Genomic DNA, 15,845 nt, shown 5'->3' with positions numbered 1-15,845 from the left:
CTACCAACACCTTGGGAAATGCACACCCAAGAGGCGATGCTCTCTAACCTAAGAAATGGCCTACATAAAGTGAAAGGGGTACACAGCTACAAAGAGGGAGACATTAGCTATGTTGGTGTCCCCTGAAACAAAGGAGAAATGGCTTGGATGCATAATGTCGAAGATGTTGTCAATCAAAAGGACCAACGTGGCTCTAGGAGTTGAATGTAGAGCAAAAGTAAAGCACGAACCCATCATTCTAGCGCGAGGGAAGGCAACCATTGCACAAGCTACACCCACAATAGATCTCATGGCTAGCCCAGGAAGCCCAAGCTCGAGGCCGAGTCCAAGCCATGCTAAACAACCATTAGGAGGCCATGGCACAGTACTGATCGATGATGACAATGATACAATAGTCACAATGGAGGGTCCTCAAGCAATCATTATTAGCATGTCGTCATACATCAGGTCTTCTTGGGCACGTCATTGACTGCTTCATCAACTGTTGCACAATTCAACCATAGTGGAGAAGTTGATGTAAGTTCCGACAACGTACAATAGGAATGTTGCATTCGAACTGCCACCCACACCGCATGGAGCGAGTGCAATGGACGGCATGGAGCAAAGTACACATTCGCATTGCTTCAAAAGAATGGGGGACCTTTTGCAAAAGAAACAAGTCAAGGTTCCCAAGCCAGTAGCAGACATTCCAACAATCGGAATGTTGTTCATTTTTCTTACACCAAACGAGAGAATATTATAACATGCAATCAAAGAGACATAGTCAACATTCTCTAACTCAATTTCTTGGCAATGGGTGTGCTATGGACCGACCTATCCATGCAGTACGGTTCGACAATCTATTAATTGACCTACTGGAGCAAAGGGATTTTATACACTCTAGTTCCCCCACACACCTACTGTGACACGTGATGGCGGGGCCCAAAATGACAAGACTCTTTTTCCATGTGGGTGCGCATAATCACGAGGTGCAAAGAGGTACCTGTAGAGCCCACGTAAAAGACCTTAGGTGCACGGTCGAAGAGATGGTGAAGGACTTTATTGCAGCAAGTCCCAAACACCTACAAATGGTAGTCACAAAAAAAAGTCTCAAGTGCCCTCATCCGCGACCCAGGCATCTCCCTTACGGATAATGAGTTGATGGCAATGCTTGAGGAGTTGGAGCCTCTTGTCGAAAGGCACAGGTAAACCATACAAGGCCAACCCAATGGCAACTACACACAAATGTATTTTCTTTGCATTCTTAGAAGCAACATAACACGTAGTCGAATGGACAACCTGGCTCAGGTTCAAGCATATGGTATGCGGTGCTCACGCTGAAAGTGATGAAGGCATGGAGTCCATGCTCTTGAAGTTGAAGCAAAGATGTGCTCACAGATTTTTCCATGGGAGCCTCTTCCCTAGTCAAGCGGTTGATGATGAAAGCAGATGCTTTATCTTCAAGATGTTGACAATAAGGCCTGGTTCAGAGGTAGATCTGGTGAATTGCATTTGCCGCACTGGTGGTGGAGATCTATGAAATAGCTGGGTATGTTTTGACCATGCACGGCACATATGCAGGTGGACAATGATGGCTGCTCATGTATATGATCCGAGGTAAGGCGAATGCTAGTATTCCTACATTCCCTCTAGTACCGAAAGGATGATGCTTATGCCTAACTTTAGTTGTATGATTCAGCGTCCAAGAGTTGATGATTGTTGCCATGTGCGAGATGAAAGAGGAGGACGTTGAGGCTCATATGATTTTCTGGTTGAAGCTAAATGATGTCGTGGAGAAGTGTGGGCACCCTAGTGCGGACTTTAAAGGCTTCATGGTAGACGAGGCTAGCGCGAACTGGAGGGCAATATGAACAGTCTTCAACAATGGACCAGAGAACATGATGCATGGCTGGGAAAGGTCTTGCCTTTTCCATTGGGAGCAAAGGCTACAGATCCACACCTCCCAATACGTGCACAGGAGCTTCCAAGATGAGCACAAACACTTGTGCTGATTGTGGAGGTTTGCATCGACAAAGGAGGATGCAACCACACAGCAAAGGTATGTTCGGGCTTGGTGGGCCATAGGGAAGGTTTCTGATTCAAACATCTATGTGATGGATTGTTGGCTGAGCTGGTGGCATGTTCGATATTTGCATTGGTGGAAGCACTTTGTTGCTGTGAGTATCCATTCACAGATATAAAATTTTATTTTCCCACCAAAATTTGCAAACGAAGCCCTCACTGTACTTCACTCTTGATAGGATGCGGAGGATATATCGCACATGCCCACGACAAATCTTGTTGAGCCTACACATGCAAGTTGGTTGGCTGCCAAAGGATTCAAGGGGACGTTGAATTTGCACGATGCGTGTGTCAGTGACTTGGCCAATGCGTTGTTGCAAAGCACCAAGAGACATGCATTTATTGGAGGGAAGTACCATGGTGCCAGCCCTAGTGCAGAGAACCTTGCAAGGTGAGCTAATCAAGGGAAAAGACCAACCCCTGCGGCAATGTTGAGGATGGTGGACGGTGTCATAAGCATCACTCCTATGCATCAAGAGCCTGAATTTAGGGGTGACAACATAACAGTGGCTTGTTAGCGTAAAAGCATCAATAAGGTGACAACAGAGGAGGAAAATGCCATGCACAGGCCAGAATTTGTGGCAACAAACCAGCCTCGCAAGAAAGGAGCAAGACAACTCAACTTTGAAAGCGCGACAGAAGAAGTGGAAACGGAGCCCACGGCGGTCGATACATATTTGGAGAAGGTGATGGAGACTGAAGTTCACAATACCGTATGGGCAATTAGAAGGATTTCACTGCGCAATAAAGTGCAACGTCAAGGATGTCTAGGGGAACGACAGGGCAAGAAAAATATCAAGAACATAGCAGTAGGAGTGCCAGTTCCATCCTTTTGGGGGATGATTGAGTGGTCCACCTCGCAAGGCCAATCAAGCAATCAATCGGGCTTGCAAAGGCAATACATGTGGTTTTGCAGTGACCGCGTGGACCATACTTGGAATATATGCTCCTCAATCAAAAATTCCCTGGCCAGAGTTCCACAAGTATGGCCAGTAGCTCGTGGAACAAACCTCACTGAGAATGAGATAAACTCCCTAGAGATGGGAGGATTTGTTCTACACAAGGCACCGATAGAGTGTCATTCAAATGCATCTACACCAAGATATCGACCGGGAGTCTCGAAAGCTGAAGCTACAAGGATCAATTCTGCCCTTGCTCTAGAAGCAACAGCAAAGGACCACACAATATTGAAAGCCTTGAAACATGAAGTTTTCAAGATAGAGACTGAAAACTCTAGAGTGATGGGGGAAAGTTATAATGTTGATGTTGCCAAGAACCCAACGTGTAGTTGTCGGGATTTCATGGATCAAGTGATGGAGGGGAAGGCATTCCTTGCATGCAAGCATTTGTATTTTGTGTACCTACGCATGTTTGGGATGGATGCCAATGCAAACATGTTCATACACCAACCCATGCTTTTAGATGACAATTTGCAAGTCATTTTCAGCAACAGGAGAACATTTCCCAAAACCCCAAATATGTACTAAAACTATTTATTTGCTTTTTTCCTTGGAACATAATTCCAGGCGCAATTATGTATCATACACCAATATCGTGGAGAAATTTGGAGTTTTGTGTTCTTTGTAATGTTGGGCTCGATTCGGTTTAGGACACGTTTAGGATAGTCAACCATCAGAATGGTTTAGGACACATTTAGGATAGTCACAATTTCAACCAAAGGTATGGTTTAGGACACTGTCACAATTTTAACCATCGGGCTGGTTTAGCCTGACGGTCTCAATTTCACATATTAGACAATAACAAGTATATTGCTTTTCATTTCTGAATTTCACAATTAGAAAATAACAATACTTTACTTCTCATTTCTGAATTTCACAATTTCAATCATAATTTATGTCAGTAATAACGGCTTGCTATTTAGGCAGGTAGCATAGCGAGATCAATTCAAAATCCAAGCCATGGTTGAGCCACGTGTCATCCTAATTCAAGCGTGTCACCCTAATTCAAGGTGTGGTCACCTCCACTCTAATTCAAGTGCCTCCACTCTAATTCAAGTCCTGTCACCTCCACTCTAATAAGAACCTTTGCTTTTTGATGATTTGCTTTTACGTTGATTTTTGCATGGATACACCTCCACTCTAATTCAAGTCGTCTCTAATAATAATGACCTTTGCTTTTTTATGGTTTTCTTTTTAGTTGATTTTTGCATGGATATTAGTTGCGATCCCAAAAGTCCTTAAAAAAACTACATATGCTTGTCTCCTTCCCTCCTCCCATGCCAACCTCGCCATCTTAATCCCTCACCTTCGCCTAGCAAGGCTGTTCTAGTGCTATATGTGAGGTTCCATCCATTGTGGATGAACTAGCTTCCTCTAGTGAAAATTCAGGTGCTTTCTACATCATGAATCATGGGGTTTCGGTGTCCACAGTCGAGAAAGTGTGACATCAGGTTTTTGATTGGTTTCACAATGGAAGCTGCAATGCGGATCAGAGCATGAAAAGCTCAGTGTTTGAGATGGTTCTACTACAAGTTTTATCCTGAGTATCGAACGTGAGGTTTTCCCAGCACAACAGAAGACAACACCCGTCTCCAATCCCAAAGTGTAGTTTGTTGTTGCCGCTGCCACTCAAAACCCATCTACCTTGAATAGGCAAGCTTCCCCGTCATGTATCGGCTTTGTCTCTAGATTCTCAGCTCCATTTTTTCTTGCAATCTATTGGTGCCTCGACGGAAGTGGGAGTCTCAGGTATCATTATGCTCCATGCATCTATGCTGAAATCTTATGACATCTTCACATTGCTTGTTGCTCAAGTATAATCATTTATTGTTTAGGCTTGAAACTAAGGTTGCCTCCGATCAATTGCTCTCCTTTGGTGTGATCGGGCTTAAACCACTCCATATGGTGAGCACTCCAACCTTGGCCGGTAAAAGGGAAGCTCTACTTGTAACAAAATCTTTAGCTTTCCCCATAAGGAAAAAGGGAAGCTCCACTTGTGATACTCAAGATTTACAAAGGATAAGCCACTCATAGAGACAATGAGAGGTTGCATGTGAAGCGAGGGGAAAAACAGACCTGGACTGTAATTTCATTTAAGTGAGTTGCTGGAGGATAAGATTTTTTATGCGAGGTGGTGATGCATGTGAAAACAAATGTATAGAAGGAATCGTAGAAGAGATGTGTGAGCTAGGCTGTGGATGCCAAAGGGAAGGCCAGCAATGTGGATTGAGCGGCCGAGAAATAAGGCTAGAGAGAGAGAGTAGACCGAGTTCAGCGTTACCCGAAAAATAAGAACGGCACAAATCTGAGGGTGACAAATGCCATCTCTTGCTTCACCTTCTCGAAAGACAATTAAGAATGTCCCAGCTTCTGTTCGAAATGTTATGCTTCTGATTTCTGTGAAAATGGAACCTGTACTCCTTAATTCTTTGGAGTTCGAAGGCCACCAATCATCATAGCGTCTAGGCGAAAATCACTGGGAACATCATTCAACTGATCGTCATTCGACTCCCACAAATTTGCAAATGGATCCTGCATTCCTTGATCCTTTTGAGATCAACCAACAATCTCGCTATAGTCCTTGCGAAAGTTGTTAGGAGCATCGCTTGACTGACCGTCATCCATAAATTTGCTGACCGTTGGTTTATCCTTGGTAGCGTACATGTGAGTTCTCTTGCGTCTCATATGTGGACCGATCATGAGCTTTATAGAAGTTTTTATTCATAATTCGTTCCTAGCGTAGGTGTGTGGCACTGCTTGGACAATGTGGACCTCGAGCACCTCACCTCAAGTCATTGTTCCACTCCCTAAGGTACTCGGATGAGATTTTTCTCCTTCGGGGAGACCGCCAGGCTGAAATCCAATCGATCTGGCAGGTAGCTATTACATGTTTAAGGCAATAACAGCTGGTTTCTCGCATGCATCATTTCTGATCACGAAACTTCTGAAAATTTTTCTAATCAGGAAAACGGTGAAGACAATTATTAGAAGCTTGAAGAGCTCCAATAATTGGTATCAACTGCTGCAACGGACCGTGTATATGAAAAGGTGTAGACTTCTTCTGCTTCTTCACTCTGGAAGACCCTCTTGTGATCGCTTTGCTTCATCATTCCGTTCTTCTTGCTAGTTGCTTATGGCGCATCATGAGCGCTCCAGTTTGTTTGTCTGATGAGACAGGGATGTTCCTCAAGTGCATACTTAAATATTATGAATTAACGGGTGTCTCAGGGAAGCTGGAAAGTAATTATTGGAAAGAATGAAGCGACTGGTGCAAAGCGTTGACCTTCCTCATCAAAATAAAAACAACAATATTCTTACAAAAAAAACATCCACATGCCAACTCTTTATCCACATCAATGTTGTTATATTCAAGAAGTTATCTACAGGCACATCTAAAGACCAGGTACTCTTATATTCTAATTGTTATCATTCATAGAAATGAAGCAAACATTTACTGAAAAGCGAGTATGTGCTTATCATAATAGTATCCAAAATAAGAAAAGACAATTATACCGTAGTGTTATATCATGGCCATTCATCGATACATATTTAGAAGAGTGGCAAAAGATGTTCTCCAAATTTATAACAAAATGGAATACTTCTTGAGTTCCACCCTCGAACATCAACTCATCATTCACTTTCACAATCTAACACAGCTGCCTGCCCGAATCTAGTCGTCGTGAACTGTTTGTCTTGAATCAAGACCGGGCTAGTTTAGGACAATCACATTAAGTCCAAGCCATCCCGGTCTAGAGATAGTGGTATATGACCCAAATAGCAAGAAATTAAATTTAAGTACTAAGAAACACAATAATTTCAACCACTGGCTTGGTCAATAACTAATGTCTATTCAACTACGCTAGTTCAAGACAATCACATAACTAGTGATTGAGCTGAAGTAGCCATGGTTGCATGATGTTCCAACCACTGGGTTGGTTTAGTAAAATAACAATATATTACTATTCTATTGTGAAATATATTGCTATTAATTTCTACTCAACCATGCCACCTGGCTGGATTACAACTAATGTTTGTTGAACCATGCTGGTTCAGGACAATCATATAATTGGTGATTGATTGCATGATGTTCAAACCACCAGCTTGGTTTAGGACAATCACATGTAGTCCAAGCCTAGTTTAAGAAATGAAACAAGTAAAGTATCCCAAAGCTCAATCATAAACAACCATCGGGTTGGTTTAGGCACCATTGACCTGCGTTGTATCCAGCATGATGTGTTCCTCAGACACCTTGCGTCTCATCTGCTTTTTACAGATGTCCTTTCTATTTAGAGAAACTCGTATTTTCGTGCCAAAATGTCTTCAGTGTAGCAAATTGCAATGACTTTCGCACTTAGGCTGTTGTCTCTCCTTTTCTTGCGTTTTGTTGAATCCCACAGACTCGCATGGTCTCTGCCTCAAATTGGCTAGGCTTTGGGTGAGATCTATTATGGGTGGAGTGTGGGTAGGTGCACTCTTTCCTCTCTCCAGCACAGTCACGCAACAAGTCCGTGTTCAGCATGTACAACTGCCCCAATCCACTCTTCTGAATGGCTTCCACTTGCATAGTCTGCAAGCGACCATTTACATATGTGATGGCCATCACACAAATGCCCTTGCCTATCATGGGTTCATCCTCACTTAGCACAACGGTTCTGCCATTTGCATATCGTATCATTGGCTCCGACGAGAGGGAGTTCAAATAGCTCCGCACTTTGTTGAGGTTGCTAGAACCTGCACCAGTGGGCCGGCCATTTCAAGAGGGATCTTAGAGAGAGAGAAAGAGAGAGAGAGAGAGAGAGAGAGAGAGAGAGAGAGAGAGAGAGAGAGAGAGGATATGGAGGAGGAGTTGAGAGAGAACGAGAGCTTGAGAGAGATGTGGGGGGGCAGGGGGTAGGGGTCTTTATATAATTGATGTTTGACAAATAGCATTTAATGAGTATTTAATGCAAGAATAGGTGCAAGGGTGAAGACCCAGAGGAGGCCGCCGGCGCCCTCCTCTGGGCGCCAACTTCACCCTTTTTTTGGAGATTTTTTAAAAAATTATTTTAAAAAGTAAATTTTTTAAATAAAAAATAAGCTTTTTTTTTTTTTTTTTAAACATGCTTTTGGTAAAAGGTACTCCCCCATGATACTCACTTTGTGAGTGAGCTATCAAGGTACCTCTCTCTCTCTCTCTCTCTCTCTCTCTCTCTCTCTCTCTCTCTCTCACACACACACACACACACACACATACACACACTCCCATCTCTCTCTCTCTCTCTCTCTCTCTCTCTCTCTCTCTCTCTCTCTCTCTCTCCCTCCCTCCCCCCCCCTCTCTCTCTCTCTCTCTCTCTCTCTCTCTCTCTCTCTCTCTCTCTCTCTCTGTCTGTGCCTCAGAAAGGCCTCTATCTTTCCCCCCCTATCTTTCTCTTTTTTGTCTTGTAATGAGGGTTTTTGTGCCATGAATGTAGGTCTTGCAAACCCTAACTTTGTACAGTATCCTCAATCCGCATCCTAGCAAGAATGGCATCACCCGTATTCAAGCAAGATGACATCGTGATCTTGTATGATGACAAATACAATCCCATGGCTCAAGCGCACATCTGTCAGACACATGAGTCAAAAGGCATTCGATCCGACGACGTTGGTGTCATCATTTCATGCATGTATGATAAGGCCCCATTGAAAGAAATCAACAAGGATGGGGCTGAAGTGGACCTCAAAGAGAAAGCATTACTCGTATGGCCCATTAAACAAGTGGCGAGCTCTTCTATCATGTCTTTCTTCCTTTGCATCAGCTTAGAGTAGGCTTTGTTGGATTTTCCTGAACCCATTTTACCAATTTCTGTGAATAGAGACTTGATGATATAGCCTAGCCCGATGATGAGGATATGCTTCCGATGGGGGGTGCAACTTCTACAAGAGGAAGACTACGTGGTAGAAGCAAGGGGGAGGTAGATGAAGAAGGACAATTCGGCTCGATGCCTCAAACGTGCAGACTCTTATTGGTGCATCATCAATGGGAGGCCTGTCCTCGGAACTCCGTGGAGCCTTGGCGACATCTGTTGGGGCTACCTCTGGTTCTTCTAAGCGGGATTCCACAGGAAAGAGGAAACTTGTGATGCGAGAGAGTTCAATCGAAGAAGAGGAGGAGGAGGAAAACGAGGATAGCTCCTCCAACGAGCATAGCAAAAGTGTGAGCACACCCTCTTCTCGGGGGCGAAGGCAGAGGTCAAAGTGCACTAAAGCGACTCGCCAGAGAGGAGCTCGAGGACGATGATGAAGAGGGTGTCCTTGTAGAGATGGCACTGAGTGCCTCCTACTACAAGACAATCGTGCGGGAGTGCATCAAGCACCAGCTACAATCATTCATTGTGAGTAGTTCGGTCTTTTGAAGGTCTATAATCTCAAGGCATGGAGTGAGAACGAATGTTTGGGCTAAATAAAAAAATTTCCTTGTAGGTGGAAAAAACTATCCCTTTTTCCCCCAATCCCCTTGTGTCAACTGCTCCCAATGCCCACTATCCGCCAGATCACATCCCGCACCCAAGAGATGCAGGAAACTTTTCTTCTCAAGTGGGTACTTGCTAGGTTTGGGTGTCTTCATCGTGTCCACCGCCACACCAAAGATGCAAAAGAGAGACATGGATGAGAATGTGAAAAGGGAGTGGAATGCGCACTGGCTCCAAAAGCACGAAGAATTTGTGGAAACTCACCCTCGCTGAAGGATCGTTTAATATGTTGCCTTCGACTCTAGACTAGCACAAAAGGGGGTTGTTACCACCACTTTTTCGGACCTCATTTGCGAGGCCAGAGTGTTGGGTGCTATATCAAATGTGGCAATCCACCAAAGATTGTCAACTGAGCAAAAATAGTGGTTGGATGCCCATAGGAAGAAGGCAGCTACGAAAGTGTATTGGTACAAAAACCCTCTTCTAGTCATCACACAAGTGATGTGGAAGGTACCAAGGATCAATAATGGGACACTTTTCCCTTTCCTTCTCTAGTTCTCGTAATATGTTTGATGATAAGGCAACGAATGCATGTGGAGGACACATATGACAAACACTTGCATTCAGTCATGCACAGCCGCAATGAGTTGTTGGATGCTGACTTTCGAAAGAAATGGAGCGAAGCATACTACAATGTGAACGACAAGCTCTTGAAGTGTACGCATCAACTCTTAAAGTTGGCTGACCCTGAACTAGGGGCAAGATGGTACAAGTAAGTAAATTGTGGGGATTGCATGTGGAATGACAACGATTATTGTGTACGAAGTGATTGTTTATTGAAACCACTTTTGGTTTGTAGGATTGTCACCACTATGGACTGAGGGATGAAGCCCTCAGAGGCGATCAATGAGAAGAGACTGTATAGCCTCGTAACATCAGGGTTGACTGAGGACGATGAAGTAAGTTCTATGGAAGCTCTAGCAAGCGACAACAAGGAGATGTGTGTCATGATGGGCATTCCTGAGCATATGCTTCAGCACATCCTAAACCCACGATGAATAGACTGCTTTGCTTTTGAATCATGTCGTCATTGCTCAACTGATGAACACTTGTTTCGGGCACTTTTTTGTAGATGGAAGTGTGGTTTTTAGGACCTGGCTGAGATGGGAGACATTATGATCCAAAATGCATGAAGGTGGACTCCACATTTTACGACGCTAGAGAAATTTCTACTCAATTGAGTGCGATGAGAATAAGTTCTTCAAACACACGTAGGAAACCAAGCACAAACACAGGGAGTGCCTCTTCATGCACGTCCACAAAAATTTTAAGCCTGGTACTGCCTTAACAGCCAAGGAAGGTGCAAAGCTTGCAAGCTAGAGGCATGTGTATCGGTATGCTTTCATGACACACGTTTTTTTGTTGATGTATTTGTGTTTCATAGTGGAGAGACTAACCTGGCAAGATCATCCTTTTGGATGTGCTAGTTTCATGTTTGCAGAAGTGGTGATCCGAACGAGCCGTGAGCCATTTGCTAGGCAAGTGCGAGGATTGGGCCACGATACATGATCCAGATGCATCAATGTATGAGGAGTTCCAGTTGGATCAAAAGTGGCCAGAGGAAGTGTACAAGAAGTGCCCTCTATTCTTGGATTACCCTGAAGGGGAGCACCCACGAGTAGAGAAAGAAATGTACATGATGTACAAACTAAGGGGGCCCAAAGAACCACAGAAGCCTGTGATGATAGTATGTACAAACTTAAGTGTCCCCCAAAAGATTTCTCTTCCAGGTAATTTATGTACTTACAAAGGACTCTACATTACAGAAAGTGAAGCAAGCAAGGCGAGGATGCTTGCATCTACTAGAGCAGGCAAGAAGCAGCTGAAAGGACAAGGAGGCAGAAAAAAAGATCGGGAGGCCAGATAAACCTAATAGACTTGGATAGTCCCACACCTAAAGGCACGAGACAAGATTGTGACAAAATTTGAATTGGATTAAGAGTCGCATGTACGTTGTTTTTTATTTTTTTAGAGGGCCTCAAATAATTGGCAATGTATTAGCTTCTGCAGAAATGGAGCCACTGGCTGCACAAGTTGGAAGCATCCAAACAGGAGCTATAGGGGGAAAAGCTCAATGCGGAGATCAAGGTGAGGAGGAGCTTCGTGTGACAGAATTCCTAGATGCAGCAAGGTAGGCGCTTGATGAATTACCAACACAAAGTAGTCAAGTGGGACCACTGCCAGTTGGCCTCAATCCACTACTGCAAGTGGGGGTACAACTACATCCAGACATCCAACCCAAACACGCAAGTAGCATGCTCCTTTGTTTATTAATTATTATCCTAAACAACATTCTAAAATATAATTTTTATTAGCTGTTATAGCCATAGTTGATGTGGCCACAACTGTAAACATACAAGCATCAGGTGAATGCAAAGAGAACGAGGAGGACCTGCCAAGAGAGCACGAACAGTCCACTTGTAAGTAGGGTCTAGAAGCAATAAGATCCATGCAAATCAATAATCCATTGTTGAGGCACTAGTAACTATGAGTTTCTTGAACACAGCTAGGGGCGAGGAGGTTCGAGAGAGGCATCTTGATGTTGCATGTGAGATGTCTACACGCATGGAGCCATCCACTGAGTACATTCCACTGAAATGGCGGGTTATTATATGCAATCCATTCTAGGCAAGAAGTTCACTACGGAATGAGCTGAATTATGAGAACTTCAACTGGTTATTGGAGTCTTTGGAGGAGCTGAACCACGGGAAGTGTTTAGAGGTAGATGGTGATAGCACAGATAGCTCATGCAAAATCATGGTGGTTCGCCTTTCTGATGCATCGCCGATATTTGGACTAGGGGATGTCGTTCAGTGGTGGAACGATTTTGGACAAAAATGCTTGCAACACATTCAATCTTGCAGATCGAGTGCTTGCAAACAATGGTGTCCTTATATTCATAGGGACAATGAAAGGATTGGAGGTCCTTCTCATAAAGATCGGGGATGATAGGCGTTTGCATGAAGAAATAGGATGCTAGAAGTGGATGCTTTTTGCTCGCAGGTGGTGCACTCAGAACCACAATATGTGTGTAGGGAAAGAGAGAGGTACGTGTTGTAATCATGAAAGGGGTTTTCAAGCATGATCACATGATGCACATGTTACACATATTATGATTTATTCAAGTATGTTTATATGTAGCTCCACATGATGCATGTAATGATGTATGTGCACCAAGGTAAGGAGCATAGGGCCACCCGTTGGATGACTTCATGGATGATGATAGCAGCATCGTGGAATGGGGCGATGCGAATGATATCCCCATGTGAGGTCCTGCTTTAGCAATTGTGTAATAGCTTTGGCAAAGTTTAAAACACAAGTTGGGCTTGCATTGCATTTTAGTGTTATGGTAGGTGGCATGCAATGCAGACAATTGTTTTGGATGCGGTTGTTGTAGGCCTTCTCAGAACATGGATACACGCTCTTCCAAGATCCCAAGAAACAACACATTCCTTGGTCTTATAATTTTTGGAGAGAAAGTGTGCCAACTCTCCCCCCACATGAACGTGTAGTTACATGAACATGTGGTTATATATAATGTGAAATTTGTGCCGAGATGATCATGTTTTCACATGATTATATGGTTATATATACTGCCAACTTTCTAGGGTGTAGAGATTTGGCAGAACCCACAGTGCAAGAGGGGCAAAGAGTCTTGTGCCTCACCACAGAGGGAAGGGAAGCATGATTTCTAAGAGGCAGAGTATGGATTCGAGTTTGACATCTACATGAATGTTTGATGAAATTCAACTACGTACAATTTGGTTTTTCCTTTATGCAATATTGCACTTTTGTAATCTCATCAAGCTTGTGGCTATGAACAGTTGCCCCCAGCTTCAAGGAAGCTAGTGATTTTTTATTTGAACGGGGTCTTGCTACCATAGGAGGCTAAGGACTCAGGGTGCCATGCTGGCCAAGGTGTTAGAGCTGCAGAGCCACTGGGTCCTGTTAAGACCTAGTGTGGCCGAGTTCCTACAAGAGGTACGGAGGCAATTTGAAGTGGCTATTTGGAGCTCGATACAATAGGATAATCTGCAGAGATTGTTGGGCCTGCTAAAGGGAGAATGTCACCAAGCCACTGGCTACACACCCTTCTTTATGTTTGAGTATAGCCAGGATAAATGTACCACACAGGTCACAGATGTAGGAAGAGGACAGGGGCATGTGAAGTCCAAGTTTGGGAAGCACTTGGCCGACATCGATTGGCAACACTTTGACCCTTCAGCAACGTTGTTTGTGGATGAAAATGCAAATAAGATGGACCAAAATCCTGCAGACACATACATTGTCCCACCCACTTTTATGGGGGATTGCATGGATACAGTTCTCCAATCAAGTCTCTTGCCCTATCTACACCGATTGGTAAACCATGCCGGGACTGTTGAGGATTTTGTGTCCAAAAACCCCTTCCATGTGCCGCCCATGGAAGAATAAACAAAATTGTAATGCTACTTTGAAATGTTAGTAAAATTATTATTGTTTAAGACTCGAAGCACTAAATTTTTGGTTTAAACGCAAGTAGCATGGACTTATCTCCAGTGCTTGCATGTGATTTCTTCGTCTGCATTCATGAAAGAGAGAGAGAGAGGTCATAGAGAGAGGGGTTATGCACACACACACACACACACACACAGAGGGGGGGGTTATGCACACACACACACAGAGGTCATAGAGAGAGGGGTTATGCACACACACACACACACACGTAGAGGGGTTATGCATGCACACACGTACACACCCACAGAGGTGTCACAAGTGGAATAGGTGGAACAAAATGTGGTGGTTGCCAAAACAAACTCGCTTCAAAACTCGCTCAAAAAACTCGCTTCTTGCCCATCCCCACATTGCAGTTTGAAGCTAAAGAAGAAGACATTTCATGTCTGTCCAAAATGAAATGAGGGAAGACAACCATGTTGCTCTAAAATGGAAGAGATTTGAATATTTCAATGTTGAAGGATCCAATAAAAAGAGATGGCTACTGTCATATAAGAGCACTCAACCAAGGGAGCTTGTAGGTCACGTGGCTCAATCCATTCCAAAATATGTGCTTCACAATCTCACAGCTAGTTGGTAGGATAAGTAGTTAAGGACATGCCTTGCCAATTTTCCCCATGACACTATTGTCTCTATCATAGATTTTGTTGAAAATTATTCATTTCCAAAACAAGATGAGATACAAACTGCTCACTGGTACAACAAGTGGATAACAATTCTTTTCCATATCACGTACAGTCATTTGCTTGATTCTTCCATGCCTGATGCCAATCTGCTTTGTTAACTCATAGGAATCCATATCAGTGCAATGCACATACCATTTCTACATTTCAGATGATAGGGAACATGATACCTTGTTTGTGTAGCATGCTTTTCTACTGCATTGAAAATGGTTGAAAAAGGAAAATCCCCATACAAAAAATATAAAACAACATTGGATGTGGTCAGATGGTGCTGCCTCTCAATTTAAATCAGCCCATGGATTCTACTTTGTCTCAAGGTTCAAATCCCTGAACGGTCTAGACATGATGTGGAATTTCTTTGGGTCTAGCCATGGCAAGAGTGAACATGATGGATGCGGTGCTATTATTAAGCAAGCTCTATTTAAACACTAATTAACATCATCTTGTAATAACAGAAGCAAACCACTGCACTCGTGAGTGTTAATATCCTAGTGCAACCAACCACTGTGTTGGCGATCACTTATCAAGCACTACTACAGTGCTATCCCTACACTATTGCCGTGCTATCCTAAAATCTGTTGCATAAAGCTATACTAAAATAGTCCCCTTTAGATTGGTTATCTTTAACCATCATATTTCACCCACCGAGCTACTTAAAACATTTAAGTACGAACGTGGAAGCAAGTAGATACAAAATCAGTTATTACGAGCACCATAGATCTATCTAATTGAAATCTTTTGTCTCACATTAGTTGACTAATCAAAATATTTTAGTCTCACAATAGTTGTCTAATCGAAATCTTTCATCTCACATTATGGTCCTTGGCATGTCAAAGGACACTATCTTGTCACATAACTGAGAAAACATTGCCAAGTAAACTCTAGAGAAGATTAACAATTCAATAGATTACACACAAATTCCATAGATTATATCTCAAATACTCCTTTCCTTCAAATTACATCTCAAGGACTCCTTTCCTTCAGGGGGCTGGTTCTACATTGCTTTGAGTAGGTCACCTTTTTTAGCTCCCTGATTGGTAGGCTTGGCCCTCCTTGCTCCTTTCGAGAATGGGTCTGGTTCCTTCCTTTAGGGGCCCGGCCCCTCCCTTCATGTCGCTTCCTCTTTCCTTGATTTAAGCTTCCTGGTTGTTGCACGC

Source organism: Dipteris shenzhenensis, chromosome 30, assembly GCF_047967505.1.
Source record: "Dipteris shenzhenensis isolate YYH24624 ecotype China chromosome 30, Dip_SZ_1.0, whole genome shotgun sequence".
Lineage (NCBI taxonomy): Eukaryota > Viridiplantae > Streptophyta > Polypodiopsida > Gleicheniales > Dipteridaceae > Dipteris > Dipteris shenzhenensis.
Note: the sequence above shows the minus strand (reverse complement) of the source record.